This window comes from Pteropus vampyrus, unplaced genomic scaffold (genome assembly GCF_000151845.1).
Source record: "Pteropus vampyrus isolate Shadow unplaced genomic scaffold, Pvam_2.0 Scaffold41, whole genome shotgun sequence".
Lineage (NCBI taxonomy): Eukaryota > Metazoa > Chordata > Mammalia > Chiroptera > Pteropodidae > Pteropus > Pteropus vampyrus.
Window position 1 is genome coordinate 6,049,392 of NW_011888822.1, and position 26,334 is coordinate 6,075,725.

General features: G+C 39.6%; 1 protein-coding gene and 1 pseudogene across 15 annotated transcripts in view; one reads left to right on the forward strand and one right to left on the reverse strand.

The window, feature by feature from the left end:
- The window catches only part of MAGI1 (membrane associated guanylate kinase, WW and PDZ domain containing 1), a 570,532-nt gene that overhangs the window by 407,771 nt on the left and 136,427 nt on the right, over positions 1 to 26,334 (reverse strand). The gene's annotated exons all lie outside the window — the stretch shown is intronic.
- Positions 429 to 547, forward strand: LOC111738663 (annotated as a pseudogene).

The following is a 26,334-nucleotide window of genomic DNA, read 5'->3' on the forward strand; positions in this document are numbered from 1 at the left end:
GTACAAGATCAGTGATGACTGGGACGTGCCGAAGAGAAGCCATAAGTACTTCCCCTGAAGTAAAAAGGTGAGTGCAATACAGGAAGATATTTTGAGAGAGACCACATTCATATAAATTATTACACTATGTTGTCATAATTGTACTATTTTATTATTGTTCTTAATCCTTTACTGTGTCTAATTTATAAGTTAAATTTTATCATAGGTATGTATGTATGGGAAAAAAAACATAGTATATTAGGATTCTGAAGTTTCAGGCTTCCACTGGGGGATTTGGAATGTAGCCCCTATCGATAAAGGGGGACTACTATATTAACTTAAGTGGCCACATGTATTTGGAAACATTTTCTAAAATATATTATATTGGCAGAAATCAAATATTTATACTCAGCAATATCAAATAACGTTTAATCAAAAAAGTCTGAAGAGTCCACAGCCATGCCACTCTGAACAAGCCTGATCTCATCTGGTCTCAGAAGCTGAGCAGGGTCAGGCCTGGTTAGTACTTGGATGGGAGACCACCTAGGAATACCAGGTGCTATTGGCATAAAAAATAAATTAAAAAATAATGAAATAAGAGATTGTAAGCTGACAAGGTCCTTGCAATCTGTGCGGTCAACCAAGGGTTGCCCCACCTAAAAAAATAAATTAAATAAATTAAATAAATAAATAAAGTCTGAAGACATATGCAACATAAGGAGGAAGAGACCAAACAATATGACCTATGAGAGGAGGAGGAACAGGGGAATAATTTGAGAAAAATGTGGATGAAGACTGAGGGGGACCAAAGTTTTACCAACCCAAATATACCTTTTGGAATATTAATGTTTTTAAGCTATTTATTTTTCAGAAAGAAAGACTCAGGAAAAATCTTTGACCTCCCCACTAACTGCTGAGAAGAATTTAGTTAGATAGAAGACTCGCTCTAGGAAAGAAGCTATCACCATAGGTAATTATAGTTTAATATGAACTAGTGTTGTGACAGACAGGGAGGAACCGAGCAAGGCCCATTAGATCAATGTTTTCTCTGTACCCCATTGTTAAAGATGGCCCAGCAAACATTTATTCACCAATCATTTGCTTTTCTATCTCCATGTGAATTGCCTTCCTGACCTTTGAAGTCCCAAACCACTTTTCCTTAGCTCCAGGATGGCATATAAACTTCAACTATCCAATGTATTGCCAGATCTCATATTCTTATGGCATCCATGTATAAGTAATTGGCAAAGCACTACAAAATATTTGTGGTACATCCATAATAAATTTTGGACATTTTCTCCCATTTATCTGTCTCATATCAATTTGATTATTAACCCAGCCAGCAGAAGATAGAAAGATAGTAGAAAATTTACTTTTTGACCCTCACAAGGCCAAAAGCTGAGATGATATGGGGAAGTTTTTTTAAGTAGAGATGCAAGAGAATAAAGTAAGTCAGGGCGGGAGGGCTCAAGAGCCCTTGGGCCCAAGGCAAGCCTGGCTATTCCTCTACCTGGTGGGATGAGGACCAGACTAAACACCAAGTGTTCATGGATCAATACTACCTACATCTGCCCTCCTTTTTGTCCCTAGCCTAAGGAAGAAATCCTGGCTAGGATTATTCTTCTGGTGGCCTCCATGAGGTGATAGAGCATCTAGTAATAGGAGCAGCATGATATCCAGGATAGGCAGCCCAGCTTTAGCCAGTATCAGATTTGGATCTCCCCAGAAAGGGAAGAGGAGGATAGTGAGCAAATTTTACTTTATTCCCCAACATTGTGTTTAGGATAGTGGATCAAATGTGAAACTCTAACTAACAGGTAAAAATAAACACGAGACGTGTGTACATGCACACAACCATTACTATAAAAATAAGTTAGAAGTCATGTTTGACACCCATGTTTTAAGTAATTGGCAAAGCACTAGAAAATATTTGTGGTTGCTGCTCTGAGACACACCACCAGCACCCTTTTTTGATTCATAACTCAAGATTCAAAAGAGAATCTTTTGAGATTTATTACAATCTCTAGATAGCTCAACCTAACATAGATGCCAAAAATGGCTCAACGGAAACTGTAAACATTACCTCGCTCGAGTGATATAGTTTCACAAGTGCAAGCTTAATGCATTGATAAGTGAGTTCCTGGCAAGGTCAAGATCTTAGCTCATTGTCTATGTATACCATGAGCTGATAAAATTTTTAACACATGTTCCATCCCTCAAATACCTCAATATCAAAAGTCTAAATCACACACCATATTTTTCTCAGCTGCTGGGAAGTTCTGATATATCAAACCCTTATTCATGTCTCTGCTCTGCCTACGTTTGTTCTGCCCCATCAACTGATTATAAAAGAAACATAGGATGAATTTCTTGATCAATAAATAAACCTCGATAGACAAGAAAACAAAAGCAGTTTCTATCTACACAAGACCATATTTTATTAAATTGTATTAAAATGCAATGATTGATGCATTTTGTACCCAACAAACACTAAAAAGGAAACCTTCCCGGGAAAAAAATGGTCTTCTTTTTTCAGAGAATCCTCTGAAATGCCCCTGACAAAAATAGTTAGATTGTGTGAAAATATATTTTTTAAGCAGTCAAAAACAAAGAAACATAAACAAATACAACACATTTTCTCTTTTCATTCAAACATTTTGCCAACCTAGTAAACTTAGTGCTTTGTACGTACAAAACACCTCATTTTTTAATGAATAAATGAGTGCATCTATCTCTCCACTCTCAAAAAGTTCAGGAATTCCTAAGCCAGCAGTTCCACAATCACAATTTCCATATAATTTAAAGAGCCCACCAGATAAATACAACTGGTTTGAAAGGCCAGATTTAGAAGAACTGCCCTTTTGCAAAATGTGTAACTTTCAAATATATTCATAGAAAAACTCAAAGCTAGTCTTACCAACAATACTCCAGGGAGTCCTGCTTGAGGGAATTTGCATAAAACATCCTACCTGTGGATGCTTGGTGGAGTGGGTTTTACAAATGAGGCATCCACTTAAAAACAAAGCTAGGCTCTGCCAACTAAATGGGTTGCTGTGTTACTGGGTTTTTCTGGTCTCACCATGATCCACAGGTCTCACATACCTCCTGGGACCACACTACTGAGAAAAGGGAAAATAATCCATACAAAGCCCACAACCAAGGGAGAAATGTGGCACCTCAGAAGAAGGAACAGCATCCTCTGATCAGGGGCTGGAAACTCAAAATATCTACAGGGATCAGAAAGGTAACATAAATGCGTACATCTGCTGGGATGCGTACATCTGCTGGGATGCGTACATCTGCTGGGAATTACCCAAGAGAGGACAGTGCTGTCTGCAGCTAGAGATGAAAAGGAGTCCCTATGACTTTGATTAAATTTAGTTTTAAATCCTAGCTCTAGAAATCATACCCCTCCCTCAGTCTTTATACCCTTAGGAGACCGAATCTTTTCCCCAGATAATGAGCAACCCAACCCCTAAGGCAGGAGAAGACAGTCCCTGGACCTCACTAATGGTCACACTTTCAGACCTCTGGCAGGCTAAAGATAACATCTTGACTAAGTTACGTTTCAGCTCCTGAACTCTAAGGTAGAATGACCCCATGGCTAGTTTCTCATGAGATCAGACAGAGGGATGCTGGAAAAGACCTCGGAACTGTCCTCAACACCTGAAGAAATAATTTATTACTCTTACCTCACCTCTGACCAATCAGCTCCTAGCACAAATTCAAACCTCCTAACCTACAGTGTCTTTTGATTTTGTCCTATTTAATCTGAAACCTACACACCATCAGGGAGTTGGGTTTTGAGCATTAGCTTCCTGCCTACATACTGGCCAATTCAGTATTAAACTATTTTTTTCTTTCTATATTGCAAATGTCTGCTCATGCATTTTTTTGGTCGAGTGGACGCAGACAGGCAGACTCAAGAAAAAAAATCAGAGTCCTAGTAACAGAGGGTATGCCAGATCTGAAAGATAAAAATTAACAGCTGATCAAGCAAAACCTGCCCAAATCCGTGGGGGTGTGAGTTCACAGCCTCTAAAATGAAAACATAACAGGGAGGTTGTGATAGGCTGCAAGGTGCCCACTCAATACTCATTCTTTGATTAATACTTGTGGATGGAAGACTAATTTCATGGGAGGCAACATGTTCAGTTAAAAGACTACACGTCCTACTCTCCCTTGCAGTGAGGGATAACCAATGAGGTGTCAGTACAGCTGCTGGATGGAACTTCCAGAAAAGTTCCTTAAAAGAGAACAGACAACTGTCATTTAAGTTTAACCCCTTTCTTGTTTCTTCCTGCCTTAAACTTGATCCAGGAGCTTCATGTGAGGTAAGGACAACAGCATGACCTAGAGATGGCAGAACACAGAGAAAAACTGATGACACAATCATGCACCTTACATTCTGGGCCACATTCCCTGGACTTAGCATTTCCTGAAAGAAAAGTCAATCTTGTTTAGGTTACTATTTTAGAATTGTTGCATTATCATTCCAATATAATTCCTAACTGACACAGAAGCATAGGTGCTTCTAAGATCAATCAGAATATTGATATACATGTGAAGCACTGAGGGCACAGACCTCCAACCTAGAGGCTTTGGAATCTTAGATAAGGATGTGACCACTGGGTCTGCCACGTTCTAGGGAGCTAGCGCACCTTGGGCAAGCTTCTTAACCTGGCTGGCCTCTGCTCTCTCACTGGGGCTTCTGGTAGTACCTACCTTCCAGGAGAAACACAAAGATTGCACTGAATTGTTTACCATCCTAGCCAGCATATAAAATGCACTTAATAAAATATGCTAATAGGAGTAGGAACCCACGTGAGTCCACAAGATGGAAAATGGCCTATGAAATGTCTGCTTTGAGATCTGCAGGCAAGACATTAATAGCACTGAAGAAATGCGAAGAATGCAATAAATAAATGAAGTCAGAAGGAGACAGAGACACATGTAAACTTATATGAACCAAACCTGGATAGCCATTAACCCCACTGGGTACATGAGTTTGGGTAAGGAAAAGAAGAACAATGTTAAATCATGCATATGTAGAGTAAAACTGCTTCATTCATTCACTCCTATATATCCACTCACTCATTCTTTCACTCACTCATATAACAGTCACTGGAAGCTTCTCATGAGCCAAGCACCCATGGCTCAGCACTGAAGCCTTGATGGTGAGCGTACACTCACACACACACACACACACACACACAGGCCCTTTGCTTCTCCAGAGCTTACTGTCTGTCTGTAGTGCAGTACAAGAGAACTTCCTGGGATTACAGAAATTTCTTAGATCTTCATTGTCTTTTATGGTAGCCGCATGTGGCTAAAGGCACTTGAAATATGGCTATTGTGACTGAGAGATTGAGAGGTTTTATAATTGTATTTCACTGTCATTAATGGACATTTCAATTTAAATAGTCACATGTGGTTACTGGCTACCACACTGGACAGTGCAGGTCTAGGCAGAGTATGTAGGAAGTAGCCCTCAGGCTGAGGAGAAGAAAAGGAAAAGCAAGGAGAATGGACGGCCCCAAAGGAATGGAATGCAGGTCTTACCTCAACAACCCCTATATACTCATAACTTTCTGTACCTATTAAATACCTCATGTGTTCAGCTTTTCCATTCCTATCTCTCCCAACCTCGTAATGTGCCCTCTCAGGTAGAAGTTAAAAATAAACAGCAGATGGTAACAAACATGACTTGTCCTATTCAGTAAAGTGTCTACCAGAGCACTGAGTCAATGGACTCAGGTGCCCAATCCAATTTCTTCCAAACTGCATGCTGCCTGATGCTGTTGCCTTCCCATATATCCTGGCAAGAATGACAAGGTCACTTTCACATGAGGTGACATATATGCCGCAATGCTATAGAAAACAAGGAGTCCAAGAAAACACAAACAAGACTTTGCTCCTCTCCATTCTGGTATATTTTGGATGAATAAGTGAAGCTGTCGATGTGCTAAACCTTCATGTCAATAGCACTTTTTCAAGAGATCAACTTGTCCTGACTATATTGATGCCTGGGGCAAAGAACAGGGAGCTGATGGGCTCAACCCCCTCAGCAAAGCTGGAATAGTTCTCTGCACTGCAGTCAGCAGCCTAAAAGAACAGCACCTTCTCTTTCCAGGAGAGTTTCAGGGCATGCTCAAGTTTATGGGATGTCTAATGGAAGGGGAACTTGAATCACTCACAGGACCAGACTTTCTTTTCTTGAAACCGAGTGACATATTAGAAATTGTCAACTAGTCTACCAAAAACATAGAAATCACATGAAAACCAATATAACCTGACTGCCCTATTCACTTGACAAGAATTGGTAAGCCCAAACAGAGGTAATGGGGCTTAGCAGGGCTCATGGCCACTGAGCATGCGCATACACACACACATACACACACGCATACGCATACGCATACACACACACACACACACACACACACACACACACACACACACACACACACGAGGTACACCTGGCAGAAAGGCAGCTCTTATTTCTCAATGGGAGTTGGCCTTTGTTCATAGGGTCACTTGCTAAAGTCATGGTCAGCATCATTCAGAACAGAAAATAGAGCTAGTATTTATGAGGACTGGCAAGCAGTTTCCTGGAGAAAGGAAACCCGAGAATACTGCACACAATCCAATACTGTTTTAGATTTTATGAACCATCAAAATACAAAATGATGCCAAGTAATCTCTGATTTCAGATATGTCTTATTTTTCATCCTTAACAACTTAGAAATTGATGAAATTGTGTAATTATCACCCTAAGATGGTTTGTAAATCAGAACATTTTCATCGCTATTCTCTAATTTACACCTGTTAATCTTTGCATGACTCCAGCTAGAGCGAATATCACTGCCACCAATTCCTACAGGGGAAAACACAGAAGAGGGTCCTGCCTGGTCACCCGGTCCAGAGCAGAGTGGCCTTGACTTCTCAGCAGGGTCATCTGACGTATCATACTGCATTAAGTTGGTCGGCAAGTCTGTGGTTTTAGCTCTTTTGTCCAGTATTTCCCTCAAGAAAGAAGCTGGGGGGGGGGAGCATAGGCCACCCCAAAATATGCTTCTTTGACAGGATTATCTTGAATTGGTTATTTTTAAGAAAGTGGACACACAAGAAGCTCCAAAAACCAAAGAGATGTTATCTTTTTGTGAGAGACATTTATATTTTATAAAGAAAAACTCTGTAAGATTATCTTCCTCTCTACACCAGGAAGAGGGGAGTGACTAAAACTCAAAACAGTCTCAATAAGTGGAGAAGGCTGGACTTAAATTTGCATAACCTTGTATAGTGTGTTTTTCCTGGTCACCTCCCATAACTGGCCTTCCCCACCACCCCCATTATCTTTTGTCTTTAGCTAGAGATGGTATTTAAGGTGATTGCTTGGGCCACCTCAGGGAGTTACTCAGTTTTCCTGGGCATCATCCATGTATATGGAAGTATTAAACTTGTTTGTCTTTCTCCTGTTAATCTTTTATTGGGGTGGGGGGGGTCCTCAGCCAAGAACCTGTAAGGGTAGAGAGAAAATTATTCTTCTTCCCCTACAAACCTAAAAAGCCATAAACTTGATGCTGCCTGTCATGAAACCTGAAAACTGCTATGCACTAGGAATCTAGGTAGGTGGTGCTATAGTCTGCCACCGACATACATGGGACAGATATCGGAGTCCTGCTTTACTTATATTGAATTCTTTTCAGAAGGAAACACTGAAAACAACCTGTAGCCATTTCAAAGGAGATAAAAAGGGAAGGAGGGAGGGAACAAATTAGCCTAACTACACACATTTTGGTGATTAAATAAAGATTGATGAAAACCTAGTGTTTTCAACAGTGTTAATTCTAAAATGGTAATAACAAGTACAATGTTTTAATAAATGGGATCATTACCACTAAACAAAAACTCATGACCAACAGAAGCTTCCAGATGATGTCAGAAAGAACTCATAGCTCCATGCTGACATAAGACGTGATGATGTAATTTATGGAGCTAAGTAAGCAGTGTGATTAGGAAAAATGCCCTGCCTCACGTCTATAACACGAGCCAGTTGTTATGGAGACAATACATCAATGGGCCTCTGGTGCAGTCAACCAATTTTTAATCTTGTAGGTTTGTGACTCTGCTTGGCTGAGTAATGCTATTAATACATTTGAAAAACTGAACCCAGATTTTCAAAGTTCTAATAAGAGGTAACTAAATCATTGCCTTTTTTGAGCAAGAATCAAAAATTCATTTACCTTTAACTCAACTGTACTCTCATCTCTTCATAGGCTATAATTATGATTATCTCTCTTTTGAGAAGAGGAAAGGGGGAGAATGATAACATTGTGGCCCTAAACCTTTTTAAAACCACCACGGGCCTGCTCTTTTTGTCTCTGCAAGAAACTCATCTGTGATGACATGGAAAGAAACTATTTTCAAGAATTATTTTATGCAAATATATAACCTCTAACCGCATCTAAAGTGAAATAGTAATAAATCAAATCCTATTTTCTCATTGACTTGTATTATTATTTCACAGTTAATTCATCTTTACTTCTAAATAAGCTAACATCGAGTTTCCCTGCATCTACCAAAAATGCAATTGGAGGCGTCAAACTTACAGAGCAAGAAATTCCTCAGAGCAGGAATTTCCTACAGAGCAGGAAAGGGTGAAACGAAGGGAACAATCATATGTTGAATGCCTGCTATGTGCCAGCTGTTGTGCTATGTGCTTTAAATATGTGATTTTATTTAGTCCTTATACCAGAATTATAGACAAGATGAACTGACAGCCATCTTTACAAATGGAGACAAACAGTGGAGTGGGGAGGAGCTGGAAGTCACAGAAGTGGGCAGTGGGAGTGCAGGTATACCTGGCTCTGCAGCCCCCGTGCTTTCCCCTCCCTCCACTCTAACTCAACAGAGGGAGAAGTCCTATGGGGAGGTCACAGGGATCTCTGGGTACATTTCTAACAGTAGCTGTGGGGATTTACCATGGTGATGGCATCCTCAGCCAGGTGCCCCGGGGAAGGGCCCTCTAGAATTGTTAGGAGCTTGTCCTCCCTAAGGCAGCTAGTGCCACTAAAGGGAACACTCAGGGGAGAAAAGCAGGATGTATGTGTGGTAGACCAACCATGAGCAATTTTCTCTCTTCTTCCATTAATGTCAGCTACTTTGAGAAGGGGACTGTCCTTCATAGATTTAAACTGAGTTTAACATGACAAATACACTGTTCAAGGAATTTCAGAGTAACAAACAATAATCATTACTTTCCCTTCACTTTCTCATTACTTCCAAAATAGCATACAGAATTCAAATCAGAGGGGCACAGATTGTCCTTTAATGAAGGTCCTTATCTCAGCAGCATTTCCAAGGAGGTGAGTCAGCCACAGCACTGTGACTATGGGACCAGCGTCACCCTCAGATTTAAGAGCGACAGAAAGAAAGCTCTCCTTACTCTAGTTTTTTGGCTGTGGGGGAGGCAGGGAACCTGCCTATATACTCTTTATGTTGCTCCTGGTTTTCAAAGATTTCTCCAATGTGCTATATTCCTTATCAGAGGTCACAAAGTGGAAACTTGGGGGCTAAACACAGCCCTTGTAAGTATTTTGTTTGCCAACACAATGGATTTTTGTTTTTGTTTTTGTTTTTTAAGTTGAGTTAGCAGTGTCTCAGACTAGGTGTGGATTCACTTGTCCCGCCACCACCCCACCAATTCTGACCAATTCTGACTAAGCCAGGCCAGTGTTACTCTTATGGTACCTCCGTGGACCCTAAACACTGTATCTGCAAACCTAGTTTTGTATATTCAGAGAAAAAAAAATGACAAAACAACTCACCTCCACGAAAATCCCCACTAGAAGGAGAGTCACCTACCAATCAGAAACATCCTTTTTGGACATTAGGTGGAGAATAAATTACTGGCTATGATGTGAAGTCAAAGAGGTTCTGAAGTTTATCTGTTACCGCAGCTAATACTACCTAACATAATCAATCTGATGGAAACACTCTCTCACTACAGACAGAACAAAACCCAGCTTTCCTTGCATGGCATTCAAGGTCTCTCCTTATCTATAAAGCCCCAACTACTCTCCAAGCTAATTTCCCACCAAGAAGCCAGCAACAGACAAATACTTTCCACGAGTACCAGCCATCACCATTCCCCTCAATTCTTGAAATCTTTGATCTTAGAATCTCTTCTATCTAAGAAAGCCGCAAATCCCTTCATATTTGACAAAATTTAATGAGCCTTCAAGAATCAGTTTAAAAAAAAAAGAAAGAATCAGTTCAATTACCACCTCCTCTGAGAAACCCGTGTGGAGCTGGCTGCTATTTCCTCTGGCTCCCGGAGTAAACAGAACAGACTAGGTTCACTCCTTTACTACAGGAGTACCATTTATGACATTATATACTGAATTACTTCTGTGTTTTCACACCTACTAGGTGCTTCTGGAGGAAAGGCTAAGAGCTCTTCAACTTCACATTATCAATCTTTAACACACTAGGTGGCATGACTAGGGAATTCATAAATGTTACATGAGTAAATCAATAGATGCATAAAAGAATAGGGCACATGCCAGCTACATTAGGTAGTACACGCAGGTGCGGCTATTTGGCCTCACAAGCCAAAAGCAAGGCCACTTCCTTAGTATAATTCCTTGGCAGATTGATTTCCTTTGTCTACAGCTCAGTCTGAGATTTGCAAATCTGGATCACTGAACACAAGAGAGCCAAATGAGAATATTAGTAAATCCAGGCAAATTCACTCCTCTGCTCGATCAGGAGCGCAAAGTCTCCGATCCATCTATCAAACTGGATGAAATAGATGTAAAATCAAAAATAATGTAAATGCTCCCATTGTTAATTATACCTCAATAAAGCTGGGGAAAAATGCCCCCGAAAAATCTGTTACATAAAATATGACATAGACATAAGTGAAATATACTATAAAAATGGCATTTTTATAGTATATTTAATACTATAAAACAGTCCCTGTTTTCCCATCCCAATTCCACCTCCACCTCTCATCCCTCAGATCACAGCTAAAATAGCATTGCCTCCGAGATCAGGTCCCCTCTGCTGGATGCTCAGAGAGCAACTTCTTTCAGAGTTGGTATGATTTGGTATGATTATTTGATTATTATCTGTCTGTCTCACTAATAATAAATGAAGGATGGTGGAAAGAGCGTTGCTTTTTCTATTATTAAATAGGTTAGTGAATGAACCAATGAATGAAAATTCAACAGAATACTGACATGAAAAAATATACTTATAACCGAAAAAAATTAGGTCACCTAATAGCATGTTCAGCATAATTTTATTTTGTGAAGGAAAAATGTTATACTCACCTGCCAATATACACGCCTCTCGGTAAGGTTCTTTACCAAAATATCAACAACACACTCTTCTAGCTAACGTTAAAAGTATCTGTGTGAGGGGATCACATCCTCATTCAGAAGACTCCAGGCTCTTCTTTCTCCCTGGTACCGTCCAGGGCAGTTTCCCCCCTAAGTAAATGGATGCAACGGACAACTTCTGTGAGCAGGTGAAAAATCTGGCTTCCTTCCCTGCTTTGCTCACAAACTACAAAACAGCAGCTATGATGGAAAAGTGTGGACTGTCCAGGCTGTCACCAGCCACGGCATGATAGTGGAGACCATGATATGCGCCAAGTGGCTAGACCAGCCACATCCAACACTGCAGAGCTAAGTGTATACCACAATTGAGAAAAACAGCACTTTCTATTCCAATTTTCCAACTACAGCCAGTTCACTATGGAGAGAAGAAGATGAAGAACGAAAGGAGCAAAGGTACTCTGCCCTTACCCTGCCACTTCCTTCCAGGCTGTTTGAGAGAGAACCAGGTGGCGATTCCCTGGAAGTACTGGACTAAAGTGAAAGTCTTACTTACTCACCCTGTCACTGTTTGAATCTAAACTACAGTCACAAAATGGAGATTTTACTGAGGCTACAGAATAAGGGAAATCAAGATTTTCCTAGGGAAGACTGGCAGAGATAAAGGAACACACGCCATTATCGTGATGACGGACATAATTAGCTCTTCCCTTCAATACTTTAAATAAGTGCATCTATAATTTTACCATATAGACATGCATACACACACATGTACATGCACACACACAGATACACACACAGAAGGTATATGTAATATATGATAATGTTTACAAAAAAAATCAGAAGTTAGGAAAACTGAGCCACCATAGGCTCATATTATTTACTCTTTGATGGTACAATTTACTCCTGGAATTTAATCAAATAAATACCCTAGATGTGTGCCAATATGAAAATCTGGAAACATTTTGAGCAGAATCTAGTTAAAGAAATTACAGTATACCAAAAAAAGGGCATTTTGTAAACTTTTAAAAACCACAAATGTAGCTGCTGACATCTAATAATGTTCATGATATATTATTGAGAGAAAAACAAGTTTCAAAACACTATATATTGTTTGATTCAAGTTTTATAATATAAACATTTATATGTGTAGGCTAAATGTATACAATTTGTTTAAAAATATGAATATTACATAGAACATAAAAATACATAAAACATAAAATGCATGTACACTACATATGAAGAAAGTAGGTATAGTTGGGAGGGACTGTTGATATTGGCTGTCTTCAACTTTTTCCCTGTATTTTCAATTTTTTTCTTTAAAAATGAGATGTGCAATTTTTAAAAAATGGTGGAACAAAGAAAGGAAACTAAAGGAAAAAGGAAGAGAGAACCCTATGCTGGGTTATAGAAGAGCCAATTGAGAAAGACCAGGTCATGACAGAATAACCCATGTAAGTTGGGCTCTGGACCTAAAGAACTAGAGATGCAGCATCTCGTCTACATGTATAAGACAGTGTTTCCAGTGTGGGCATTGCCTACCGCACCTTACCTACATTCCCCCTCCCCCAGGCACCTACACTTTACTATTTTCTGAAGCTATTTTCTCAAGTTGGAGTGTTGCCACCTTCATCAAATAAACTTGAAAAATGAACTAACTCAAGGTTGCTCACCACATGCAAAAAAGGCCAGGTAATCAGTACAAAGAAGAGGGTGAGGCCTTACCAAGCAGTCAATGGTGGAGACTGTGGCCAACCAGCAAGATGAGCAGCTACTCAACTGCCCCTGGCTGTTGCCTGGCAGGACAAGAGCCCAACCATGTATATCCATCTTCGGATCTTCTTTAAAAGAAGCCAAAAACCCAAATGTCTGGGAAACCTCCTGATATACTAAGTGTCCATTACTATCTGAGCGTGTCCTAGGGTTACTTAACCTCTCTCTGGCTTATTTCTCCTGCCTGTAAATTGGAAATAAATAATATCTATCTCACAGGGCTGTTGTAATGTTTAAATGACTTAATCCACACAAACTTCTTAGACAGTTACCTTGTCCAAGGTAAGTACTCAGTGTTTATCATCATCCAACCATGAGCTCCCACAGATACCCCTGAACTACTTCTACCTGACACCCATGAGCAACCTGAAGGCAAGACCTATGCTTCTGCTAGCTTTTTCTCCCTCCCACTGGCATGATAGCTGGCATACTGTTGGTAGCAGTGTTTTCTGAATATAGGAATCAATCACAGAATAATTCCTAATGAGTTAAGGTCCACGAAGACCTTCTTGTGTCACCAGTCCAGACCCATCTAATCTCAAAGGATGCAAGTGGCCTGTACAGAAAGCAGCCTCCTTGTAAGACTGCTCCTCACCTCAGCCGTAAGAACCTCTGCCCTTTATTTGTATTTTCTGAATTCCACTCTGGGTTGGAAACTCAGGACATGGCAAGTCTGGAGAGGATGGGAACAGATGGCAGTCCCAGGGGTGACTCCTTATAACTGCTGATCTATCAGGAATCCACAAGCCACTACTCCCTGCCCTGTCATTTGTTTACACGTCCACCTACTGAGAAAAACCCCCACGAGTTCTTTTGGTCCATATGCTTTTCTGGAAAGTTGGCCTTGTGTTGAGAAGAGGAAGTGAAAAGTGCCAGTACCTTCCTACCACAGGCCTCTCACCTGGCCTCAGCTCAGGAGATTTTGTGAGACTAATTGTTATCTCAGCCATCTTGCCAGTGAGTAAATCCTCAAATGATCCTGCAGATGAGGGTGGAGAACAATGATCACTGTTGTGACATATGTCAGACACTACACTAAACGCTGTCAATAATCCTTACATCAGCATTATAACAACTCTTTCAGGTAAGTATTAATATTCCCATTTTACAGAGGAAGAAAGCAAATCTCAAAGAGGCAAAGGAAAACACCAAACCTAAAATGGCAGAGCTCAGATTCAAAAGGTAGTTTGACTCTGAAGACAAGGCCCTTAATCACTTCTCTTAACCTCCCAAAGAGATTTTCAGCACTCTGGGAAAATGTCTCAGAGTCTCCGTGTGTCAGTCACAGGGCCTCCCACATACCACGTGCTCAGCATATATCTCTGGGAGAGTGCTCACTGACATCCAGTTGTTCCTCCTCTGAACTCCATTGGAAATGTGTTTGCACTATTCCCTGGAGCACCTAATTAATTCCAGGGGCTAACTGAGTCCTTCAAAAAATTATAAGGCATTAGAGGCATGGATGACAGGAAGGACCATTCCTCTATTACGCAGCACAACAAAGACTTGCCAAATAAGTTTTTAAACACTTTTATCTAGACTGTAGGACAGAGTGGTCTTTTTAAATATTTTACATATTTTACAGAATTCACTTCCCCATGAAGTCCACCCTGACTATTCCATTTAATACTATAATCTGCTAAACTCTGGGCATTTTTAGTCCCCTGACTCTACTCTACTTTTTATTTCATAGCTCTGACCAACTTCCAATATTCTTCATAATTTGCTAATTAATGTTTATAGTTTACCATCTGTCCTATCCTACCTGCCCACCTCCACTAGAATGTACACTGCCGGAGGGCAACACTCTGTTTTTGAACTGATGCATCCCAAGTCCTGACAAGAGTCTAGCACATGGTAGGCATGCCATACATATTTCTGATTGAACTAAATTGAAATGAAGACTCTCACTGCAGGTGAGAGACAAGTGAAGTGCATGTGGTATAATGCCTGGCACAGAGTTAGCATTCAATACCTCTTCTCTATTTTGTCTGTAACCCAGAAAATGAAATCTGCATAGTAGTCTGCACCTGGCTTCATAGATTGAGCCATTGATTGCTACCCTTAGCATGGATCAGGCTGTTTCTGAGACTGAGAAAGCTATTCTTCATTAAATGCAATTCCTCTTAGAAGGAGCTATTCTACTAAGGCTGCTGAGCATTTATTTCTTCCATAGACAGGAGCCTTTAATGTTGACAAATGTCTGTAATGATCAGCAAACAAATATGGAAAGGGTAGGGACTGGATTTAATTTAATAGGCTGCCTAAGAACTGGGATACAATCTTTTTTTAATTCTCACGGCCCAAGGTCAATTCAATACTAGAGTAGCAGGCTTGGGTCTCCAATGACCGTTAAGTTTCATTCTAAATGAATGAAGAGGGTTGGCCAAATGACGATAAAAAAAAAATCTTTGTAGCAATTAGCTATTCACATCTGACCTCCCCACAAGACCTTGATCTCCCAGGGGGTAAGGTCAGTGTCTTAATGCATCTTTGTATCCCTTGGCCCCAAAACAATAACTAGTAGCAACTCATTGAAATGAGGATGAGAAGTGGGAAGAGATGAGGGGAAGAAAGAAGGAAAGGAACCAGAAGAGACAGTTCTTAACGGTGTGAAGAAGGGTGATGGAAGGGAGACAGGAAAGAGGGGAGAGGAAAAGAGGACTGTGTGCATAATGAAGACTACCATTTCAAGAAAAAAGATTTTTTAATGAAATGAAAGCAGACTATGGTTTTTATGCTTTTACATGTTCCTATAGGTGTGAAGAGAATCAACCTGATAACACTGGATGCCTGAGGTGGGACTCGGGAAGTGTTGAGATTGGCCGGGGGAGGGAGGAAGTAGGGTAAGTGGGGGAGATATGTTAACTTTTTTGTTATACAGTTCTATAATGTTTGACTTGCTCTGGTATTGGGATTATGTGACTGCAGTAGAGCCATCCAAGAGTACAGCACCGAGAGAAGAGAACTGGAGAAGTTCTGAAGGAAAAAAGGAGAAATATAATTATGGAGTACTTCCCAGGAGGCAAGTATTAGATCTTAGGGAGCAAAGTGGTCTGCAGCCAAACAGTAGTGTGAGGCCGTACAGCTCAAAACATGGCAGACAGACTGAGGCGAAGGGGAAGGAACAAGAAAGGCGCTTTTTTACCTGGGACCGGACTCAGGGATCAGACTTCAGAAAGAGCAGGTGGAGGACTTAAGGCAGAAGAGGCGGGGTGGGGGGCGGAGGAAAGTTGAGTGGAGACCTGGACTATTCAGCATTACCTCGATGTAAAGTTTTCTAGTGAATGCTGGGAAAGAAACTCAAAGCCTTGCCCTGGAAATAGGGTTAAATATCATGGAAAGAGATTTGCCAACTTTCCTTTCTCCTTCATCTCAATAGTCATTGTTCCTTCTTGGACTACTCCAGAAAACCCTTGTTGGTAATTTGTCCTGCCTGTCTCAACAACAGTTCTCCACTTCGTGTATACAAGTAAGAACATTCTCTTTCATGTCAGTCTGCCTCCCACAGTCTCTGCAATCAAAACATTGGTGTCAACCTATCAGAGTTCTCACTCTACTAACTAACAAGCTGTGTGACCTGAGGGCATGTTACCAAACCTCTCAGACCTTCAGCTTACTAACTGGTAAAATTGGGAAAATTAAGAGTACAGTACATAACTCATAGACTTGTATTAAAGATTAAATTAGATCATTACATTAATGCAGTGACTAGCATGTAGGAAGGTCTCAATAAATATAAGCTGTGACTTTTAGGCAATGCTTCATATACTGTACATGGTCACCCTATAATACAAGTTCTTATTATTAGTTCCATATTACACGTGAGAAAAATGTGCCTCAGAGGTGAAGTAAGTGTCCTGAGGTTAAATAACTAGTAAATGGCAGAGCTAGAATTTAAATCCAGATGGAAAACTTGTGTTCCTAACTCATAATTATACTGTCTTCAAGACATTCTCTCTACTTTCTCCCTGAAATATTACCCCATTTAACATTTTCACATTTGCTATTTTTCTTTAATATTACCACATTTCTCTATCCCTTTCTGCCTCTATCAAATTCTCTTTCCCTTTTTTAACTCTGACCTATTCATATCTGAGGCCATAAAGTCTAAGCCAGAGCTCAGAGAGAGACGTAAACAGAGACGAGGATCAAAAATTAGAATTCATTTAGCAATTTCTAAATCCAAATGCATACCTACCATCCCACCCAGCAATTCCACATCTGTGTAATATACAAAAGAAATGTGTCTTTTGGGTGCTTGTGTCTACCAAAATACCTATATAAGAATAAATGCAGAACTTTAATTGAAAATATCCCCAAACTACAAGCTACCCAGATTCCTATGGCTAGAAGAATGAATAAATATATTATGGTATGGTGTGTTCATACGGTAGAATATAACATTGTATGATATAATCTAAAAGCAATAATAAATGAACTAGATAGGCACAACAAAATGGATGTATCTCATAAATGTTATAGTGAATAAGTTAAGCCAAGCATAAAAGAACACAAACACTGTTTTTGTTTATTTGAATTTCAAAGGCAGGCAAAATAAATGTTTAGTAAACAGAAGCAAAACAGAAGTGACCTCCTTGAAAAGGGAACTTTCAGTAGGAAGAGACACGAGAGAAACTTCAGGGGTGCTTATAGTGCTCCGTACTTTGATCTGGGTGGTGGCAACAGAAGAATAGACAAGTTAAAAGGTCACCAAGCTGTATTTAACATTAGTGCACTTTACGTGCTTTATGTATTCTAGACTTCAATTCAAAAGGGACAAAGGAAATAAAAATATTTACATCCATTTCACTGCAGAAGTCTCCAGGGTTCTGGGGCAGTAGCCAACATGGCGGACGTTGGTGCTGTCCACAGGCAAAGTGCTGACTTGTGCCTTGGCTAAGACCTGAAGACAACCTTGCATGCGGGAATGGGAATAGCGTAGATCAGGACACATCCAATGGAGTCACAATTGTATCTGCTGCCCTCTGCATCTTTCCGCCCCACAACAAGCTGTCAGGACTGCAAAGGTCTGCAGCAAAAGCTAAAGCACAGCTCATCCACAGCTGGGCTACTTGTGCTGATTCTACATTGTGTTCTTTCAGTAATCCTCAAGATTAATTCTTAATTCATATTTTCTGGCACATTTGATGTTTTTTAGTTGGCACATTATGATACTTTGTTCTCTTTCTTCCCCTCATTTGACTCTCTTATCTGATCTGGAATGCATCCACCCAAGATGTTTATTTTCTCTGGTCACAAGGCTTTCACACAAAGGAGCTTATTGGAACCCATTCCTTATCAGGCACATTATTATATTAGTTGTCACACTTTGAAAGAGAAGAGGATAGAGTGACAGTATGTCCAAATCCCTGGCAGATTTGATTTTTGACAAGGGTACCAAGACAATTTAATGAGAAAAGAATAATCTTTTCAACAAATGAACTGGGATAATTTCCTATCTGCATGCAAATAAATGAAGTTGGGACCCCTTCCTCACACCATACACAAAAATTAACTCAAAATGGATCACAGACCTAAATATAAGACCTAAAACTATAAAACTCTTAGAAGATATAGGAGTAAATCCTCATGACTTTCAGTCAGGCAAAGCCTTCTTAGATATGAACTAAAAGAACAAACACTAAAGAAAAAATAGATAAAACAGTTTTGTGCAAATGATACCATCGAGCAAGGAAAAAAATGCCCCACAGAACAGGGGGAAAATATTTGCAAACCATTCAACCAATAAGGGATTTGTGTCCATAACATAAAAATAATTATGCAACTAAATAATATAAATAACACAATTTAAAAATGGAGAAAGCATCTGAATAAATACTTCTCCAAAGAAGATACACAATGGCCAATAAGCACAGGAAAAGGTGCTCAATATCATTAGCCAACAGGGAAATACAAGCAAAAACCACAATGAGATACCACCTCATACACTTGAAATTTGTATACTTCATACACTTGATATAATAACATGTGTTAGTGACGATGTACAGAAATTGAGTCCGTCATACATTGCTGGAGGGAATGCAAAACAATGCAGCTGCTTTGGAAAACGGTTTCTCAAAAAGGTAAACATAGAGTTTTCATGTAAGCCAGCAATTCCACACGCAGGTATGTCCGCAAGAGAAATTAAAACATATATCTATGTATATGAATATTCATAGCAGCCCAAAACTGGAAATAACCAATATATCCATCAACTGATGAACAATATGTATATCTATACAATGGAATATTTAGCCATAAAAATGAAGTATTGATACATGCTACAACATAGATGAATCTTGCAAGAGAGCTAAGTAAAAGAAACTAGTCACAAAAGACCACATATTGTAGGTCCCATTTATATGGAATATCCAGAACAGTCAAATCCACTGAGAAAGGAAGTAGATTAGTAGTTGACTAGGGATGGGGTTTAGGAGAATGAGAGCAAAAGGGTACAGGCTTTCTCTTTGAGATGATGAAATGTACTTAAGTTAGATTTTGGATATGGCTGCATAACTTTGTGAATATATTAAAACTACTGAATTATAAACTTGAAATGGGTGAATTGTATGGTTTTGAATTATATCTCAGTGCAATTGTTCTCTATTTTTTAAAAGAAAGAAATTAGCAAAGAAGAAGAGGAATGGCTATGACATTCCGAAAAATAAAAACAAAATATTCTGCAGGCTACTGAGGCTGCATAAGGAAATGGAAAGAACACATGACTGTGCCTAAAGTAAGAGGTGCAGAGATCTAGTTCTGCTCCACCTTGCTGGGCCAGACTCACTCGGTGACCTTGGTAAAGACAGATCTCTCCTCTGGGTCTCATGGTAAAATGTCATAATTCTCTCCCAGCTCTAATATTTCCTGATTCTTAAAGATGCATTGCAGATTAGTGATCTTAGTATAACATGATGAAGAATAGAACGATGAAGAAGAAAAACAGTAACTAATACTGATTGAGCACTACTTCATGCTACTCGCCTTACATATATTAATTAGTTCATTCAATTCTCACAATAACTTCCTGAGTCAGATAATATTATCCCCATAGTGCAGATGAGAAACTGTGCCTGAGAAGGACTGAGACTCTTTGTCCATCAAGGATATTACGAAGGGAAATTCCAGGATGACAACTGTGGAATAGACACAGAAAGGACCCAGTCCAGATTAGAGCAGGCAGATAAGAAATAACATGAGAGAAAAGTCCAAGAAATTTTTTTTGAGAACTGATGGATTCTTTGGTTGGTTTGGCTATGTGGGGAGCATTTTTAAGTTTTGCTGTAGAGAAGAAAATAAGCAACAGAAAAAGCTAAGTATTTATTAGTGTCATAAAAAGCAATGTAATTTTAGTATACTATATGGCTGTGAATGTTTATTCCAAAATGCTGATATGCTAATAATGATATGTAGATATTAAGAGGGTAGAGGAAGAAAAGTATGAGTTCTAGGTGGAAAGAGAAAATGAATTCTCAACTTCTTACTAGGGATAATAATAGATAATACCTACCTTTGAAACTGCAAGAAATAGAAATCCAAACATAAGGTTTGTAGATATAGAGAGAAATATCAGACGAAATGGCTTAGAGTTAAAGATAGTATCCTATGAGGGGTCCCCTTGAAGGGTGGGGAGGGACTTGTACTTTTTATTATAAAAAGTACTTTGTGAGCTGCTTATAATTATGTGTATTATTTTGATTTTTTAATAAAGTTAAAACAAAATAAAAAACTTATCCAAGTCTGAGCTGAGATTAAAATGCAGGTCTGAGTCCAAAATCCATGTGGCCTAACCTACGGGACTTTCATCCCTAAAGGATTTATATAAAATGCTCTTGGAGATGTCTTAGAAAACATCTTTAAACAAATTAAGTCACTTTTAACATAATCACCAATATGAGCTAATTCATTTCACAGAAGAGATGAAAACCTACACAGCTCAATTCTCCCTCTCTCTCTCCCAACACTTAACTGACATGAGTAACACAAGTAATTAAGGCAGAGCCATAAACACTGGCAGCTGCCCTATAAGTATGAGCAGCTCTCAAAAGCCCTCAGATATTTTAATGTGTTTTTCTCCACTTCCACCCATGGGACGGGTTCCCCAGAGATGATCTCAGCTTGCATCCAGCTACAGGGTGCAGGCCTCATCCTTGGAGAAAGTGTTGCAGCTCTCAGGTACAGATTCAGTAAGGTGAAAAGGTAGGAAAATGTTTTCCCAGCAAAACAGTCACCCAGATTTTTCAGAACTGTGGTTCAGAAGCTTTCTGGTCATCAGAAAAGAATCTGATCACCTACAAAAACAGAATACCCCATAACAAAATACGACCATAGTAAATAACAAAACCACTTGACTCTGGACAAAATCCTCAACTGACAAGGTGTTCAGGCTTCAAGTCAATAATCTGGGATGTGTGAATGTAAGTCTATTCTTTAGTTGTCCAAATAAAGACAAATATATTATTATTCTCTCCAGTCCTCAAATAAGTGTTTATTACCCATGATCAGAAGGAAGAAATAAAAGAACAAATGACACCAGTAACAGAATAGTTTTCCCACCATGATCGCATATTATATTTGTGACAGTTTAAATATTGAACTTTGCTTCAATGCTCTCAGCCTGTTTACAAATAGTCCAGAGTCCTGCTCCTGATCACAACCCAGAGGAAGGCTGCCTGGATTGATTTAATGACCAGCTGACAGGAAGCTTCCTCCAATTTATCTATGTAACAGGTTGGGGTGGAGGGAGGAGCTAAAGGTAGAAACTATTTTTTACATTTGGCAGTTTCTTCCTCCAAATCTTCATCATTCACCCTATCTGAGCTGCTTTTACTTGTCCTTGTTTCTGGAGCTTAAAAAGTGAGAGTTGGAGTGCTCAAAGTCAATATAGACCTCACATTGGAATAATGTCCATGCCATCAATCCACCTTTGAAGAGAAAAAAAAAAAAAAAAAGCTCCTTAGTAAACAAGAATATCCCCACCAGGCAGGTCCACAGTCTAATTGGGGATGAGTCAGCTCATCAATGCACCAGAGACTTTGGCTGAAACCTTCTTGAACATTTCTCAACTTGTTGAAGCAAAGCCAGAAATTAAGGTAGAAGCAGAGTGTGAGTAGAAACTATGTAAATTTACTGGAAGTCCCAAGATTAATAATTAAACTCCTAAAAAGCAATCATTCTACATTTGCTTTAAGGATTATGGAATACCAGACCCCCTACCACCTGCGGCAGACAGAATTTCAAGATGGAAGTAAAAGTTCTGTGCAGAAAGAAGTCAGAGCTACCTACATTGAGGGAAGAAGCAGGTTTCCTTGATGATTAAAGCCTAACTTATGATCATGTTATTATGTTTTGAATAAATGTTACAAAGTGCTAAGTGACATCATGCTCAAAGCTTCACCTGTTATAACAACCTTGGGCAACCAGACCACCTGTAGCCCAATTCCAGCTCCCCTACACACTGGCTGTGTGTCCATAGGCAAAGTTCTTACCTTTCTGCACTCAGGCTCATCGTAAATTGAGAAAAATAATGATTCCTACGACCCAAAGGGGAGTTAAACAGTTTGAAGTAGGCAGTCTGGGTAAATATCTAGTACATACTAGATAAAGAGTAAACATCATTTTGTTGTTGTTATTCTCATTTCTACAGATAAGGAAACCAGCCTCAGAAGGATCACAAGTTTCTCTAAAGTTACACAGGTGATACGTGGCAGAACTGGGTCTGATGGACTCCAGCGATCATACTTATTATAGTCTTTCCTCTTCTCTCTACTCTTTCTGTTATCATCCTTAAGAAATACGAGATTAGCTATTGGCTAATTCCTCACTGACATTTTCTGTGGTTCCCAAAAGAAAGGTAACACTAGAAACGCCTTGATTACTTAGTCAAGACAGTGATCAAGGACAAAGCGGCATCCATGGAATGTTAGTTTTAGAGAAGAACGAGTCCTTCAAAATCACGTGAAATACCCTTCTGCTACACATAACCTGAAGTCCAGAGCAGCGAAAATAGGCAGTAGCAAACTCGAGTGTCCTGATTCTCAGCCCTATGATCTTTCTACTACCCTGACAGGAGAGAAAGCTGAGTGGTCCAGAGCTGCATAAACCCAGCTGTAATTTGTCATGCTTTGGACCTTCTCCACCTCGCACAAACTAAATTAGTTTGTTTTCAAGGCCAAATTAAATGTCATCTCTTCTGTAAAGTCTACCTTGTCTTCCCCCAGCCCAGTCGAGATTAATCACTCCTTAGTCCATGTCATCAACTCATGATTTACTGCCCTTCCTTGATCTTCCAATTAACCCTCAGCTCAGTCGATCGATCCTGTCATGAACTTTACCATTTACTACTTGCCTAGTCCTCTGGATTGGAAGCTCTTTGATGGCTGGATTCATCTTTCTACTATGCTATTCACGCCCAGCCTCCCATGCCCTGCACATTTGCATATTTTCATTTAAATGTTAACTTATCCAACAAATATTTACTAAGGTTTTACTTCATGCCATACATTGCATTAGGGATATAACAATGACCAAGACAGAAATTGAACCTGCCCTCATGCAGTCTTCACTCTTAAAAAGGAAGAGTCACATTAAAGAATCATTCAAATAATACTGATGGGTGGTACAGACTGATCAGGAGAAAAATGTACTGTATTTAAGTGAGTAGGAATGGTTGGGGTAAACAACAGGTAAGGGAAACTGGTTGGGGTGAGTTAACAAGTAAGAGAAACGCTCCATGCGAGAGGTTCTCCATGTGGACATGTGTATTTGGGAACATTATGTTTTGTAGCTCGTAGTAGAATGTAGTCGATCTGACCATGAGTCTACCAAGAAAAATGTATCTTGGCCAGTAAAGTCATTAGGAATGATTAAAAGTCAAGTTTTGACAGGTCGGTGACCAAAAGAGGAAGAAAATAAAGTGGGATTTCAGAGAATATTTCAAACAACATGATTGAAGTCAAATGAGGAAGGAACCAAGTCGTGAATAAGGGAAGAAGGGTTCCCTAAGAAAGAGTTTTAAGCTGAGACCTAAACTGTGACTAAGACTAAAGTAGGTGGATTGAGGAGAACGAGAGCCAGAAAAGGTATGGATCCTCCCAGGTGGAAGGACCAACAGATTCGTATCAAGCCTGAAGTCAAGATTATGAATAACCAGCACACTATAGGCATCCAATCATTGTGAAAGTAACCAATTTGTAGGTTCCTTCATCTCTTCTTCTTCCACCACTATAATCCACACGTAACAGCCTGATGCTGCCTGGCAGATGTGTCGATTCCTCCCAAATACCATTTCAGACAGATTTCATTTCCCAGGAAGCATGAAATATAAATTTAAAATCACTTCTCTCGTCTTAAAGGACAAGATGGTATCAGGGTTCAAATTGCACAGGAGTAAGAAAACTTGGGTTTTAATGCCAGTTTTGTTGTTAATTTACCAGGTGACCTTTGGTAAGCCAATAAACAACCTTCTGCTTTCAATTCTGTGTCTGTAAAATGATCTAGAAAAGGGTCCCCAAATCCCGGACCACAGACCAGCACTGATCCATGGTCTGTTAGGAACCGGGCTGCACAGTAGGAGGTAGACAACAAGCAAGTGAGTGAAGCTTCATTTGTGTTTGCAGCCGCTCCCCAGAGCTGGCATCACTGCCTCAGCTCCACCTCAGATCATCAGGCATTAGATTCTCATAGAAGCACCAGTCCCTGGTGACAAAAAGGTTGGGGACTGCTGATCTAGAATGACCCTGAAATTTTATGAGATCTACCAGTGTGTACCACTGAATCTGCTTTAAAATGATGCAGTATTATAGTCAATTTAAAAAATTAAGATATTTAAAAATTGTTTGCTCTTTTGATGCAGAGGAATTTTATTCCAAGAGATTCTTTTTTTTTTTCCTATGTAGTTTTAAATCTAGAGCACTTACATTAATTAGAAAAATAATACAGGGCCCAATTCTTAAGCCATACAACTGAAAATTTGAAAGTAGACACACTACTGGTCAAGTGACCATGGCCCCATGAGTTAGAACTTCAATAGTGCAGAAGTAACAACAGGAGCAGACAGCTACACTTTAGAGATGGCAGATTTCAAGTTGGATTCCTCTTCCCCCACCTCACCAGCTAAGTAGCATGACTTTGGGCCTTAACCTTTCTAACTCATGTTCCCTATGTGAAAAATGGAGCTCAAGACTTCCTTAACTGACAGCTATTGCAGAGAGTCAATTTCATAATATATTAACAAAATTTAGCACAGTACATGGCACATACCAGACGCTCAACAAATGAGAATCAAACTTAAACCTTATAAATTAGAACAAGGGCACTTTGATAACCTATGATTATTGATCAAATACCCAGCATATGCATGGCTCTCACTGTGCCAGGTATAATAGTCATGACAATACTCGAAACCTTCAAGATATATTAACTCATTTAATCTTCCCAATAGCCATATGAGTACTATTATTACTCCCCCCGCCCCCATTCTACAGATTAAATTACAGCATTGAGAGGGTAATTTACCTGAGAGAACAACTGCTCAACTCAAGCAGCTGAGCTCCAGAGCCTGTGTTCTTGACCACTAAGCTATGCTGCCCCTCCACAGAAACAGGAAGTCACTCTATATTCTTGGCCATGGGAATACTATAATTAAAGTACTTTCTTAGAAAAATTCTTCGGGCCGTATTAACAAAATTGAATGAAGGAGACTAAATTCAGAGAAACCAGGTAAGCACATTAGAGTAATCCAGAGGAAAGAAAAGGTGAGAGCAAAGAAAATAAACATCAGTGGTACCAACTGATGAGACTCAGACACGTGATAAAAAAACATCTGGGGAAATCAAGTCTGGCTAGCTTTCTGGGAAAGCTAGGTCTATTGACCAATCTCTGATCTATTCTCACATTTCCCCCAAAATCTTGGGAGAAAAAATGTGGGGTGAGGAGCCAGGGAATAAAGTTGTTCCTCTTGGCCAAGGGCTCTGAAGAGCTATTTCACCGTGTGAATGTGAGGTTGTCTCCAACGTGTGCTGAAGAATTCAGAAGCACCCAAAGTCTAATCCAGGTCAACTGGTTGTGATCCTAGGAGGTTAGGGCTAACATATGGGTGTAATAAGCTCATTTCACAGTAGTTCTTATCAACTGATTATAGCTCATCAATTGATTATATTTTGCCTTAAGAAAATCTAGGTGTACAGGAGAATGCGTTCTCAAATGCATGGTAGAGGTCCTCAGCATGTTGTGCCTT